General features: G+C 44.9%; 1 protein-coding gene and 1 non-coding gene across 5 annotated transcripts in view; both read left to right on the forward strand.

Moving 5' to 3' along the window:
* LOC117223580 (serine/threonine-protein phosphatase 4 regulatory subunit 1) overlaps positions 1–15,055 on the forward strand; it is a 331,703-nt gene that overhangs the window by 20,957 nt on the left and 295,691 nt on the right. Inside the window, exon 1 of one of the 4 annotated variants that reach the window (XM_076518953.1) lies at positions 14,302–14,952. The exons of 2 other annotated variants lie outside the window; for them this stretch is intronic. The gene's annotated coding sequence lies outside the window, so the exon portion shown is untranslated. Of the gene's footprint in view, positions 1–14,301; positions 14,953–15,055 lie in introns of those variants that run through there. One more of the 4 variants, XM_076518950.1, reaches the window with a different exon arrangement.
* Positions 12,393–12,498, forward strand: LOC117223656 (U6 spliceosomal RNA). The gene has a single exon (XR_004490993.2). It is a non-coding gene; the product is annotated as a U6 spliceosomal RNA (small nuclear RNA).

Genomic DNA, 15,055 nt, shown 5'->3' on the forward strand with positions numbered 1-15,055 from the left:
TATACTAAAACTATACTAATCGAATACTAAAAGTATAATAAACGTCTACTAAAAATATACTAAACGTATACTAAAAGTTTGCTAAACGTATACTAAAAGTATAATAAACGTCTACTAAAAATATACTAAACGTATACTAAAAGTTTGCTAAACGTATACTAAAAGTATAATAAACGTCTACTAAAAATATACTAAACGTATACTAAAAGTTTACTAAACGTATACTAAAAGTATACTAAAAATATTCTAAGAGTATATTGAACGAATACTAAAAGTATACTAGACGTGTACTAAAAGTATAATAAATGCTTGTTACAAGTATACTAAACGTGTACTAAAAATGTACTAAACGAATACTAAAAGCTTACTAAATGTATACTAAAAGTATAGTGAATGCAGACTAAAAGTATACTAAACGTATACTAAAAATATACTAATCGAATATACTAAAAGAATAATAAACATGTACTAAAAATGTACTAAACGTATACTAAAAGTATACTAAACGTGTATTAAAAGTATGCTGAACGTATACTAAACGTATACTAAAAGTATACTAAACGAATACTGAAAGTCTACTAAACGTATAGTAAAAGTTTACTAAACGATACTAAAAGTATACTAAAAATATACTAGAAGTATACTAAAATTATAATAAACGAATACTAAGTTATACAATACTAAACGCGAATACTCAACGTATACTAATCGCATACTAAAAGTATAATAAGTGCATATTAAAAGTATACTAAACATATACTAAAAGTATACTAAACGAATACTAAAAGTATACTAACCGTATAGTGAAATTATATCGAATATATTAAAAGCGCATAAAAAAATATGCTAAACGTTTTGTCCAGTTATTGCCCGTTGGGATGGTATTAAGATCTAAAAAAATACTAATCTGCCTAAAGCGAGTGCACCAAAATTTATATCGAAAAATAATGATTAAAGATTCTTCGATTGTAATAATTTCTAAAAAAAGAAAGGAAGACAATTCGTATTTACCTCGTGTCCACATTTCCTTTAAATGTTTAAATACCGTTAAAAAGAAACCCGAATTTTATTCAGACCCAAGAGAGAACGAAATAGCATTCATATTTAACAGGCTATTACTAGAAATCTCCGTCACGTGTCAGACGACTCGTCGATGCACGGCGAGGGGGTTAATATCCGTCGTTCGTTCCGCGGCGATCGGCGGTGGTAGCGCGGCCGAGAAAAGCGTTTCCGAGGGTGTCCGCTAATTGGTCGACGACGCCCCCGGTTTACGTTCGAAACGGGGAGAATTATTTATCGGGATCGCTCCGGCGACCCTATCGAGGATTTGTGACCCGGTTTTCAGAAATATCATCTACTCCGCGCGCAGGAGGAGAACTAGTACGCGGCGGCGTGCCTGAATAATAGAGAGGGCCGCGCGAATATCCGCGCGCGCGGAGTTCAGCCGGAGAGTCGTTTTTATCGCGGACAGCTTCTTCGCTTCTTTTTCCGTCCGGCCACGTTCCGCGGCCCTTCGGTTAACCTAAATCCGGACACGACCGGTAATCGATCGGTCTTACTTTTACGCTTCCGCTCGGCTTCTTATCCCCCGCCGGTTGTCCGACCTGTCCGTTACATCGATGGCAAATATATTTCGCCGGGTCGATCGATAATCCCACTGCCTGCTCCAATTTTTCGAAATAACCGCGATTAGCCGCCGGATAAATCGGCGCGTCGTACCATCATCGAGACGTCGGTCTTTCGATCCCGAATGTTGAAACGCTGTCTGATGGCGCCGGATCGACGAGCAATAGTATACAGGGTGTCTCGAAAATGTCTCGCAACTCGGAAATGATTTTGAGATTCCTGAGGCGATTTGGAACAACTTTTTCCTTAGCGGAAATGTTCTACGAGGCTTCGTTTACGAGTTATTAGCGAAAAACAGTGGCCAATGAGAGGCGAGCTCGACTGGCGTGGGGCGGCCGAGCCAATCGCCGCCGATTGGGCGGTACGCCCCGAACCGGGCTCCGCGCGCTCGTTGGCTGCGCCGCCGCGCGCCTGCCGTGCCGCTCGCCTCTCATTGGTCACCGTTTTTCGTTAATAACTCGTTAACGATGCCTCGGAGAACATTATTTTAAAGGAAAAAGTTGCTTCGAATGACTGAAGGGAATTAATAAAAATAACTATTTCCGGATTGCGAGACATTTTTGAGACACCATGTAAAATCCTGAAATCGTGGTGAAAATAGAAAACAAGAACGAATTTAATTGAAAATTTGTACACAAGAGTTTCCATGGTCGCCGATTACGAATCCAATCCTGAAAGTCCATAAAACAAAATGGCGGAATTAATATAGCGGATGAGTTGTCGAAAAAATGGTTCGATTTTCACGAAAATTGGTGTACGTATACTTTCGGAAGCTCTGATTACGAATCGGAATTTCAAATTTGAAAAAAGAACAAAATGGCGGGTCCAATATGGTGGATGGATTGTCGAAAAAATAATGCGATTTTCACGAAAATTGGTGTACGTATACTTTCGAAAGCTCTGATTACGAATCGGAATTTCAAATTTGAAAAAACAAAATGGCGGAATCAATATGGCAAATGGGTGATAGGAAAAATGATTCGATTTTCACAAAAATTGAAAAATAATACTTCCACGAAAAGATGCAGGCTTCGCAATACTCGAAGTTCGAAGTGCAATTGCCATTCAGGTGTAAAAGCTCGGGTGTCGTCATTTCCTTTTCCTCTCTTCATACGGTCGCGTCGTTAAAGTAGCCAATCCGTACGTTAAAAAACTTCCCGCCGACAACTTCGATTTTCAGGGTTTCGACCATGATTTCGGTCTTTTCTACTACTGTGCGACGCTAGAAAACTCCCCGCGAATTAATCTTAGAGCCCGACCGACAATAAAACCGGACTGTCCTTACATTCCTGCGCAGTGTGTCGCCCGCTATTTTAAGCCCGGAGTTTAATAAACTTACGTCTCTTAATTAGACCTACTTCTCTCCACCTCTTCGTCTCCCTCTCTCTCTCTCTCTCTCTCTCTCGCTCTTCGTCTCTCTCTCTCGCTCTTCGTCTCTCTCTCTCTCTCTCTCTCTCTCTCTCTCTCTCTCTTCGTCGTATTCACATCTGACGCTTGAACGGTCAACCAGCCGCTCGATCAACGTACACCCCCGTCCATAAGTATCGAGACGTTCCTCGCCGTCCGAGAAAATGCTGCTGTTACGAACGACGTCTCGCCAGGCTGAGGCGATTTCTAAAAAATCTCGTCGCGTTCTCTGTAATCGCTGCAGTCTTTTTGCGTACAATTTGGCACACGCAATTCTTATTAACCCTGAATTATCCTGAACGCGACTAATGCACTTGTGTTTATTATATTATTAATTATATATTATATAATATTATTAATTATATTATATGTATTATATATTACATATTACATGTTACATGTTACATGTTACACGTTACACGTTACATATTACATGTTACACGTTACATATTACACGTTACATATTACATATTACGTGTTATATATTACATGCTACATATTACATGCCATGTTACATATTACATGCCATGTTACATATTACATATTACATATCATTACATATTACATATCATTACATATTACATATCATTACATATTACATATCATTACATATTACACATCATTACATATTACATATTATTACATATTACACATCATTACATATTACATATTGTTACATATTACATATCATTACATATTACACATCATTACATATTACATATTATTACATATTACATATCATTACATATTACATTATATATTACATTATTAATGTACTAATCACATTGTTTCGTAGCAGCGGCAAGATCGGATTTATTTCAAATTCCCACGATCTTTATCAGAACAATTTTTATTCAACGTCGAATTTCGTATAAATATTTCTATACAATCCGTAAGCAAGTTGAATCGAACCGAATTTCGCGTTTTTGATTTTATCGATAGCAACCGAAGGTGTTCGACGCTGTGGTCTTCGAAGGCATATCTGAATTCCGCGATGATAAAAATTTATGAATAGAAAAATAGTCGTCCACGATATCTCCGGCACGGTACACCCCGTATTTGCTCGGCCCAGCGTGTTTCCTGGTGGCAACGCGCTGTGCTTAAAAAAAAGTCAGCAAACGCATCGTACAAGGTACCAGATTAGATTAGGCGTATTCGTTTGCTTTTATATTTCAAAACGTGTACACCAGGACCATAACTTATTCACCGTTCGTTCGTCGCGTCATTCCTTCTTTTGATATCCGTTTATTATCTGGGTTTCTTGAACCACGCCGCGGCGTGGCGTTAGACGCCGTTGGAACGACGAAAGTCTGAAGAAAAAAAGGAAAATTTGATCGCCAGTGTGCATGTATTTATACGCGGAAAAATGAAATTTGACGAAACATTGGTGAAAGAAACTTAAAAATTTTATTCGAGAAGATCGACAAAGTTAACACAAGATCGATAATAATTTAACTATTTATAAAGCTAGCAATGATAAATTTAAGGAAATTATAATAATGATGAAGAAGAGTTAATGAACTTCAACAGAACTTTAGTCGAATTTTAACAAATTCAAACTATACATATTAAAACTCGAACAACGAAATAGGAATGATCGATTATTGCTTTTTCGTTCGGTATAAAACAAACATTGAAAACAAATGATGAGGATTACAAAAAAATTAATCATAGATCGTTATTTTTCTTCATTTACATCGTTTATTTAATATTGCGTCAAACCAGTTATGGGTTATTATTATCTTAAAATTGTTAATTTAAAAATATATTATTATCGTATAATTGCATATACACTTATACGATACAATATATTTTTAAATTAATAATTTATGTATATATGATTATGCATAACAATTGCCATCTTAATAAACACTTTTTGGAAAGAAATACGGCAAATTCTCCCGGAAATGCCAAATTTCGGGTTGCTATGATTTTCCCTGTGCCAATGCTACGCCTATGTGATTTATTGCTATGCCCATGCTAAGGTTCGACGGAAGACAACACAAAATACAGTCTGTTTTAGGTGTGAGTCAGGTTAAAAGTGTCACGTGGCCTCCGAATCGCCTTCGAATCGTGTCACGTGGCCTCTGAATCGCCTTTGAACCGCGTCACGTGGCCTCCGAATCGCCTTCGAATCGTGGCAAAAAAATTAAAAATGAAAAAAGTTAAGTCACCGCTTTTATTCCATCATTACTGCGTATTCGTATTAACGCACCCCGACAAAAACGATCCGCGATGCCCGAAGAATCGCGACTTAGTATTCTCGGATCTGCCGGTCTCAATTCCAATCTCCGCGCATTTCCAGGAGAAATCACCGTATCCTCGTCGAGCGACAGTTCGTGCGACGCGCACAAAGCTCGATAAATAAGGAAAGAAAAAGCGTCGTCGTCGTCGCGCGGCCAATCGAATTCGCAACGGACCTTTTTTTCTCTCTCGCGGACGGAATATCGCGATGCCCTATCGAGCTCCGCGAAGCGATTCTCGCGCGATATTTCCTCTCCGGTGCATGCCGGGTATTCGGGGCGCGCTGTTCCGCGCGGCCCCTCCCCCACTCCCCGCCTACGTCCTCGCCGGCAATTCTCTTCCGCTCATGACGCCACGCGAGTTTACGTGTACGCCGTGTTACGGCACTGTGCAGCGTACGCTCGCTATTCCACGATACAATCAATGAATGACTGACTGCGTGCCGTGACGTTGCCACGCCGCGGTGACCGTGATGACTTATCTCGGGGCTCGCTCGCATTCATTTTTCCGTTCGAGATCGTATCGGCGACGCCTTTCCCCCACACACACACACACACATACACACACGCGCGCGCGCGCAAGAAAAAAAAGAAATATCAACCTTTAAAAAAACGCGCTTGCGTGTCAGCGAGAGTACGTCATTCAGTCATTCTGCGAGCGAGGAAGTAATATGATATTTCGTATATAATAAATAATGGTATATATAATATTAATAATATATAATATAATATAATATAATGTAGTATAATATAATATACTATAATATAATATAATATAATACACTATAATATAATATAATATAATATAATATAATGTACTATAATATATTATAATATAATATATAATATACTATAATATATAATATAATATAAAGTTACTAATAAATATTAGTATATATAATATTTCGAATAACTTTTATAATAATCGAGGTACAGAGATTGCCTCCGATTAAAAACTTTATCGATCGACAAGGCGATCCAATAGCATCGTTATTTTATTCTTGCAACGATCGATTTTTTAACCAACGAAGAAATATTTTTCTTGAATCTAATTACTGTAAAATATCCTATTTTAAAATAGTGAAAATGAAAATCAAAGATCCGTGATCTACTTGTCATAATTTCAAGCTAATTACAGGGAAAATTAAACGGCGCGTTTTTCCGCCCGTTTTCCCGCTTCGGCGGTCTCTGAAAATTTTCCGAAAAATCTGACCCATTTTGCATCACGAGCCGCACGGCGGCGAATTTTTCCAGATTTTTCGGTCGCAAGATGCGATTACAAAAAAATATAATAATAAACCAAACAGAAAGTCGTTGATTACTCGAGAACAGAAATGTTCGCGGCCGGTATTTTAATTTTATCACAGAATTGTCACCGAAAGCGGCGCTGTCAATTTTTGTCCGATTTTTCGCGGCGATGGAACGACGACGGAAAAAAATAAGAATCGGACTTCCGACGCTTTCTTTCTTTTTTCTTTTTTCGTGAGAAGCTAAGGCTGGTGGCACGCCGAGCGTCGAATCGACGGACGGCGGTTGTCTTTCGTTGTTTTACCGTTAGTAAACAAGGAAGCTCCGTCGTTGTTTTTAAGTGGAAAAACAAGGAAAAATGATCGAGTTCTCTTATTTTTCTTTTCTTTTTTTTGGCGCTCTTTCTCCCGGAGTTTTCACCGGTTCCGCCCCAGTCTCGCACATTTTTCCGTTCGGTTCTCCTCTCTTTCTCTCTCTTTCTTTCTCTCTCTCGCGTTCTCTCTCTCTCGCGCTCTCTCACTCTCGCGCTCTCTCTCACGCGCTCTTTCTCTCTCTCGCTCTCTCTCTCTCACGCTCTCTCTCTCCCTCGCGCTCTCTCTCTCTCTCGCGCTCTTTCTCTCCCTCGCGCTCTCTCTCTCTCGCGCTTTCTCTCTCTCGCGCTCTTTCTCTCTCTCTCTCTCTCTCTCTCTCTCTCTCTCTCTCTCGCTCGCCACGTTCGTCTCTTTCCTCGGCGCTTCTCCTTTCGTCCGGTGCGCATTAGAGACGTAAAGCGTACGTTCGCCACGGCAGACCGCACGCCACGATGCAATCAATGAATGACGGCGTGGCTGGCGCGGCTCTGCTCCGGCGCGGCGCACGGCGGTCTGGCGGAGCAGCGATCCACGGCCAAAAATCAACTTCGCAACTTTCGCGACTTTCAAACGATTGTTTTCTCGGACGGGTTTACAACCCCCCGGAGCTTCGAAATCTACGATATCAGTTCGCTCGGACGGTTCTGTAACGAGATAAAACGTCGCGAGGAGCAGCCGATGAAAATTTCAAACGAAGCACGATTTTTCGGACATTTCCGACGATGTTGCGAAAAAATGTTCGTAACAAAAGTTCGTCGGTGTTCGTTTTTCTACAAATTAGAGTACAAGAACTTGCCGAAGCAAGTCTTCTTTTCATAAAAAATGCTGGTCGCCTCGATTTTTTAAGCGTTAATACATCGTTTCGACCGGATAATATTCTAGCTGGCGTCGAGACGAATTCAACGACCTGCTATACTGTAACGGTGGACCTTGAAACAACGCTAAAATAAATTTTGGCCACGAGTCGCCCTTCGCCGGACCACCGTGCGGCGCGCGATGGCCCGTTCGACCCGAATAGGCGGACACGACTGTCTCAGAGGCAGCTTAACTTTTAAACTCCCGTAACTTTGTTAATATCCATCCGAATCGAACGAACGGGAGACCATATTAAAGCTTATACTCCCTACTTTTCGATTCTCTGTATCATCTTCACTGCAATCGGTGTCTAAAGCGTAAAACCGGGGTGCGAGAAAGTACGTTAATTTGAAAGAATTTCGCAGGCTCGCGCGCGAAATGCTGCGACGTTTCAACTTCGATCGGCTGTAACACCGTTATCCGAACGAATCCGGGAAAAATATTAACGCCGTTGCAATGGCGAATCTTCCCCGAACACAACGACACCGATAAAAGTGCTCGGCCGACCGCGGCCGTACGACAAAATCGTCGACGAAGTTCGAAAATCGCGCAGGACACGAGTAGATTATTCTCTGTTTTCGAAGTTCGATAACTACGCGAACGTACGCGTCAAAGAGGCAACGCCTGCGCGAGGCAGTAGTTTAGACCTGTCTTGAAAGCTCCCACGAGCAACGATCCGTAGAATTTTCTCAAAACATTGAAAAATCGACGACGAACGAAAGGTGCTTTGGCGAGTGGCTCGGAACGAAAGCAGATTCGGATGATCTTTAAACTTTTAAGGCACGTGTCACTGCTGTCGGAGTTGTCTAAAAAAGGGAAAAAAAGTCGGTGCATTGTTCCCCATACATTTTACTATGTAGGGAACCGACAATTTTTTGGATCGTGCAAACTTTTCGATGTTCGAATTTAGCCACCTTTTCTGGTCAAATCGACCACTGTGCGCCGCTCGCCCTGGCATAAAGGCTCTTTGCGTGGCGTGGCCCGAGCCCGACTCGGCGCGCGCACTGACCGTGATGACTTTTCTTATCTGCCGGTCCCTCTCCTTATTCCCCTAACCCGTTCTTTCGAGTCGCTCGTCTTTTTCCCGTCTCGCGCTGTTCTATATCTGTTTTTCCTCCTGCCCGTGGCGTGCGTACTCGTTCGCTCGCTTCCTCCCCCCACCCCGGCCTTCCTTTTTCCTCTCCTAGTCCCGCACGGTCCGCTTCCTCCGCTTTTTTCCCAACTCTCCTACGCTCTCTTCCTGTCCCCTCCTCTCTCGCGCGCGCGATCTCCCGCTCTCTCTCTCACTCTCTCTTCCACTCTCTCTTTTTCTCAAGCTCTCTTGCTCTTTCTCTCTCTCGCGAGCTCTCGTTCTCTAGTTCTCTCTCTCTCGCTCTCTCTTGCTCCCTCCCTCCCTCTCTCTCTCTCTCACTCTCTCTTGCTCCCTCCCTCTCTCTCTCTCACTCTCTCTTGCTCCCTCCCTCTCTCTCTCTCTCTCTCTTGCTCCCTCTCTCTCTCTCTCTCTCTCTATTTCTCGTTCTCGAGTTCCTCTCACGCCCTCTCCCTCTCCCTCGCGCGCGCTCTCTGGCGCTCTTTTTCTCTCTCGCGCGCACGCTCTCCGGCGCTCTCTTTCTCTCTCTCGCTCTCTCTCTCTCTCTCTCTCTCTCACGCGCTCTCTTCCAGCGGCCCTTCTTCGACTCTCTCCATCCGGTGCGCGTTACACGCGATACCTATGCCTTGTAGGGCTGTTCCGATGCTCGAATTTTCAGGCAATCGCGACTCCGAGCGAATCGAAGTCTCGGTTTTTGACGCGATCTGAATATCTACTCGATTTTCGATTCTAATACAATTAATTCTCTTTAATTGTCCTCCTTTTCATCTCGTCGAAGACGAAATATAATAATATTGTCTCCTAGGACCGGCAATTAACGCGAACAATTTTTTATTCGCGCCAAAGATCCGTACAAAGGTTTTGTCGACTCTGATATTCGGATCAGTTCGCTTATTTGGATCGAGTAGAATTATTATTTTATTATTTTGTCAAGATTTAACCAGTTAACTACGACGCCTCCTTTTCAGAGCGCGCGCCTATACAGGGTATCCCGAAAATGTTTCGCAATCTGGAAATGGGAGTTCCTGAGGTCATTTGAAACAACTTTTTCCTTAGCGAAAATTCAATCCGCGGCTTCGTTTACGAGTTATTGACGAAAAACGGTGACCAATCGGAGAGCGAGTGCGGCTCGCGGCGAATGCCGCGTCGCGCCGACCGTCTGACGCAGCGGTCGCGAGGGCGGGGCATTAGCCGTACGCGATCTTTCATTGGTCAAGCGTCTTTCGTTAATAACTCATAAAAGATGCCTTGGAGAAAATTTTTGTAAAGGAAAAAGTTACTTCAAATCACCTCAGGAACCCCCCATTTCCGGTTATGCGATACACTTTTGATACACCCTGTTTAGTTAACAATTTTATTACTAACATTCACTAATTCGCTTAATATTAACATATACTACATGCATAATTAACTAGTTGCCTTTTGACTCTTGCTTTTACATTTAAAAAATGTTACCATCGCGTAATAAAAATCGCATAATAATAAGTAAATTATGAATCATAATTTACATAATAAATAATAATAAATAAATTCATTATGCGAACCGATAAGCTGTTTCAGTCAGTGCACACAGGTATCTTTTATTCGTTTCTCTTATTCCGTTTTAAAGTATTCTAAACATCTTAAAATTTGAGAATACTTTTTCATTTTCACCAAAATTACAATTAAACAAATAAATTAATAAATAAATAGAATTTACATCATTTACAATTAAATTGCAATTTAAATAGCCGATGGACGCTATTTTGTACGCGCGACGAGTATACTCGTCAAGATACCGCCGCTTCTGCGTGACGAGTATACTCGTCGACCACAGCTGACCGGTTAAATTCGAGATTTCGCGCACGCGGAATGACCGGCGATTACGCGAAAGAAAGCGTGCGTACTCCATTGGCGTCGGCGCGGGCTGCGGCGGCCGCCCGCGCGCGGAGAAGGTGCACCCTCGCCGCGGAAAACGCACCCCCGGCCTCGCCGCGAACTTCGACGGAAACGGCCGCAGCGTTTCCGCGAAGCAGCCGCCGCCGCGCTAAACCCCGTTACCGACTATCATAGGCGTGGTCGTAAAAGTATAAATATCGATCCAGCCGGAGAGAACAGGCCGCGCGACTTGTTTGCACTTACCGGGGACACCACGGGCTGCGATATCGTAATTTCGTAGGCGACGAGAGCGAGCGCGCATCCGGCGCGCATCGAGGAACCGTTCGTCTCTCGGGCATTAGTCTCGCACACCTCGGGATCGTATCGCTGCTCTAATTCGATATCAAGGGACTTCCGAATAAAATGAAGTTCGAAGAAAAATGGCATTCAATGTTTCCTTTACCGATAATAACTTTCGGTTCGCGAAAACAATGAAAGATTATTGTCACGAAATTTTGTGTTAAAATCTGCATTGAATTCATTATTGTCCACACTTTGTTGATACTAGGAATGGTAACTTGATTTTTCATGGTTATACCAGGTACAGAAAATTCTCCTCTAATTGTCCCTCAGCTTGTACACAAATACTGGACAGTTTGAGAAACGGAGACACGATTGTTCGTTTTGATAGTTGTTGAAAATCGACGACCGTAAAAACGAGAGCCACGAGGTTAGAACAATCATCGTACCTCCTCTTCTCAGATTGTACTTTTTCGCCTACTTTTTATTATTAAATTTATTGTTTAATTTATATTTTTATTGTTAAATTTGCTTCGTAGAGTTCCAAATGTAGTTCCATTTACTTATTTTTACTTATTTATAATATATATAATAATATAATAATATATATAATATAAATAAGTATTATATTATGTATATTATATATAATACTTATATAATACTTATAATATATATTATAAATAAGTATTATATTATATTATATTATTATATTATATTAATATATTAATACGATTTTATCGATCCTTGCGAGACGGGGTGGCTAGGTCAATTTTCACGAAATAGTAGAACATCTCCTAATCACCTTTCCTTTTAAATGACTCGGCATGGAATACAGCAAGTTGTATGTCTATTACTAGACGCGGCACGCATGTGTACAGTGTGTACCAAAAATGTCTCGCAATCCGAAAATGGGAGGTTTCTGAGGTAATTTGAAGTAAATTTGTTCTTGGCGAAAATGCAATCCACGGCTTTGTTTGCATGTTATTAACGAAAAAGAGTGACCAATGAGAAGCGAGATATGCTGGCGCAAGGCGGCCGAGCCAATGGGCGGAACTGGGCTTCGCGTGCTCATTGACTCGGTCGTTAAGCGCTAGGCGAGCTCGCCTCTCATTGGTCGGTGTTTTACGTTAATAATTCGTAAACGAAGCCACCGGTTGCATTCTCGCTAAGGAAAAAGTTACTTCAAACGATCCCAGGAACTTCTCATTTCCGGTTTGCGAGACATTTTCGGGACACCCTGTATAGCGCGTGCATAGAAAACCGAGGAGTGCGGTGAATCAAAGGTAACTCTGTTCACTGTGACGTCACGCGCGGTGAAAGATGATCGTACGAAATCGCCGAACGATGCTCGAAGCGTTCAGCGCATATGTGAGCGCGATAATAACGCAGAAAATCGAATCACGTTATTCAATTGCACCTGCTTCGGCAGCACATGCTGCCGAAATCGGAACGACACAGAGAAGATTAGCATGGACCGTGCGCAAGGATGCCGCGCAAAAATCGTGCGCGGTTCGTATTACACGATCACGTTTCTTTCACTCGGAAACGAAATTCGATTTTCCGGTAATCGAAGTCTAGGAACGAAAGTGAACGCAGAGGTCCGAGGAATAAAAATAGTCCCGTCGTATCCGGGATATTATTAAGGACGAGGAAGCGCCGATCGATGAAACTGTGAAAGAAATCGTAGCGCGAATGAGGTTAGAATAGTCAGTCGTCGACGTCTCGATTGAACTTGAAATACATTCTGCGGAAATTATCGTTCCGAAAATATCCATGTTCCGTGTTCAATCCATTCGATTTGTTTCCTGAAAGTTAACGACGAACTTAGCGAGTTCTAAAAGCGACTAACCCACTTAAACTAACCTTATTTTTTGCAATTTTTATAACAGCGCGTGCCTAAACGAACAAATATATTCGTCAGTGTCTCTTGGAAGCAGCTCAGCGACTTCGCTCATTACGGTTTCGAGTATCGTTCAGAAAACAGGTTAGGAATATCGGCGTGTCGCTCTGTCGAAATTGCAGATGATATATCATACTAGCGTAGTTTATACATCGGGCGCGCTGTGACGTCGCGTGGACGGTTCGGCGAAATGATCCGACGGCGTGTCTATATAGGCGTGCGTGGTCTAAGGAGTCGGCCGAACGCCAGGAGAGCGCGCGACGAAGAGACGGGAAGAGGGGAGAGAAGAGCGGCGGGGCCGGGAGCGAAGAAGCGCATCTCGTTCCACGGCGGCGGGGGACGATCCATCGGCCGCGATGCCGTACAAGATCGTCGCCGCGTGCAAAAAACCGTGTGCAGAGATCGAACGAACGGACAAAATTCGTTTCGTTTCGGCGTGGCGTGGTCGGTGGAGCGATCGGCGGGCGGCGGTTGTGCGACGCGCAGCGAAACACGGGAGCGTACCGGCGTCGCGGCGCGAGGCGACGAAAAGCGACGGAGAGCGATGGTACGCGAGGCGACGCGAGGAGACGAGGAGACGGCTTACGAGAATCGGCCGGCCGCGCCACGCCGCGTCGTGCTCGGCGTCGACGGCGTCGACGGTCGGTGACTATCGATCGGCGGCGGGCGTCGGCGTCGGTGCCGCGCGGTGGCGCGGCCGTCGCCCCGAAAGACGGCGACGGCGCTCTGCCTTCGCTGTCCGCCCCTGGGGGGCGGAGGAGGGGTTGGTGGGGGCCGCCGACACGCAGACCAATCATGCCTTTGACGGAGCCGGCGAGAGCCCGGCGTGTACAGTGAGTCCGCCACGCTAAATTCGGATTTATCAGTCGACCAGTCGCGTCGCAACCCGTCAAACTTTTGATCCGCGGGCCCGCGGCGGGCCCGTGGATCGGGCCACGAGGTGGCGACCGGATCGAGCCGAGGCGTTCCCGACGACGACAACGGCGGCGGCCCTTTTTTCCTTACACCCGCAGGGCGGTGGAGAACGCGAGGATGTCCTCTCGCGAGTCCGGCTGCGCCTGCCGGAGCACCGCCGCTGGAGGAGAGGGAGTTCGTTGACGCGCCGCACGAGGGACGGTGTCGGATAAGTGATAAAGTGCCGCGCTGATCGGACGTGGGAAGACCCTTCGCGGTGGACGGTGCCGGCGCCGGCGAGGCTTGCGTGTGCTCTCTCTCCGGTGGGGTGTGCAGTTCTCGCGAATCCGTCCGTTCCGCGTCGACGGGCTCCGCGACGCGCTCCATCCGCCGTTACGTCGCCGATCCTCGGCCCCGAGAATCCGATGATTCCATCGATCCGCCGGCCGGCCGGCCGCGAAATCGGGCACGATGGAATCCGAACGACGGAGCATCGGAAGAGAGTCGCGAGTCGCTTCTTCTTCTTTCTTTCGCCATCGAAGGAGCGTCCGCGGTGATTTTCATCAAGTGGGAGTTCTCACGGCGACGACACGCTGCGATGGTACTGGAAAAAAAAATGTGCGGTTTCGCGACGTAAAACGCGGAAAAGGTGACGAGGATCTTACGCCCCGGTGGCCACGCATGGCCGTTTCGCCCGAAGGACGTCGTAAAATGCCGGCGTTAAGGACCCATCTCGCCGGCCAGAGTATCCATTTTCCGGCGTTCGCGGGCGGCGCGCACGGGGAGCCGCGGGGCGAACGGAATCGGGGGAAATATCGCCGGGGCAAAGACGGCGGAATCCCAACGGCGCCGCGACGATCGAGAACGTATTTTCGATACCGCCGGGATCATCGTGACCAGTGGCAACGCAAACGCAAAACGAGGCGCCCGCGATATTTTCGGATGCTTGTGCTAACTCGGGAGGAAGACTCTGTCCCGTTGGAAATACATATAGTTCACGGATAATGATTGTGTGATTGTGCGCGCCGCCGGTCCGCTTCTCCCGAACCGAACGGGGCGTGGGGGAGGGAGGAAAAAAAAATGTTTACTGTGACTACGCGACGAACGGGAATATCACGTGGATACATGAAGAAAAACGGCGGTTCGGCCGGCGCTGACCAGGAGGTGAGAGACATCGGCGCGGTAAGCTAATGCTTTCGCGGACGAGATCGTTTTGTCCGTCGACCTTGCGCGATTTATTCCCGTTGTACCGACCGGTAGTACGCCGGAGAGAAAGACGCGATCG

The sequence above is a fragment of the Megalopta genalis genome, chromosome 1 (genome assembly GCF_051020955.1).
Source record: "Megalopta genalis isolate 19385.01 chromosome 1, iyMegGena1_principal, whole genome shotgun sequence".
In the NCBI taxonomy this organism is placed as follows: Eukaryota; Metazoa; Arthropoda; class Insecta; order Hymenoptera; family Halictidae; genus Megalopta; species Megalopta genalis.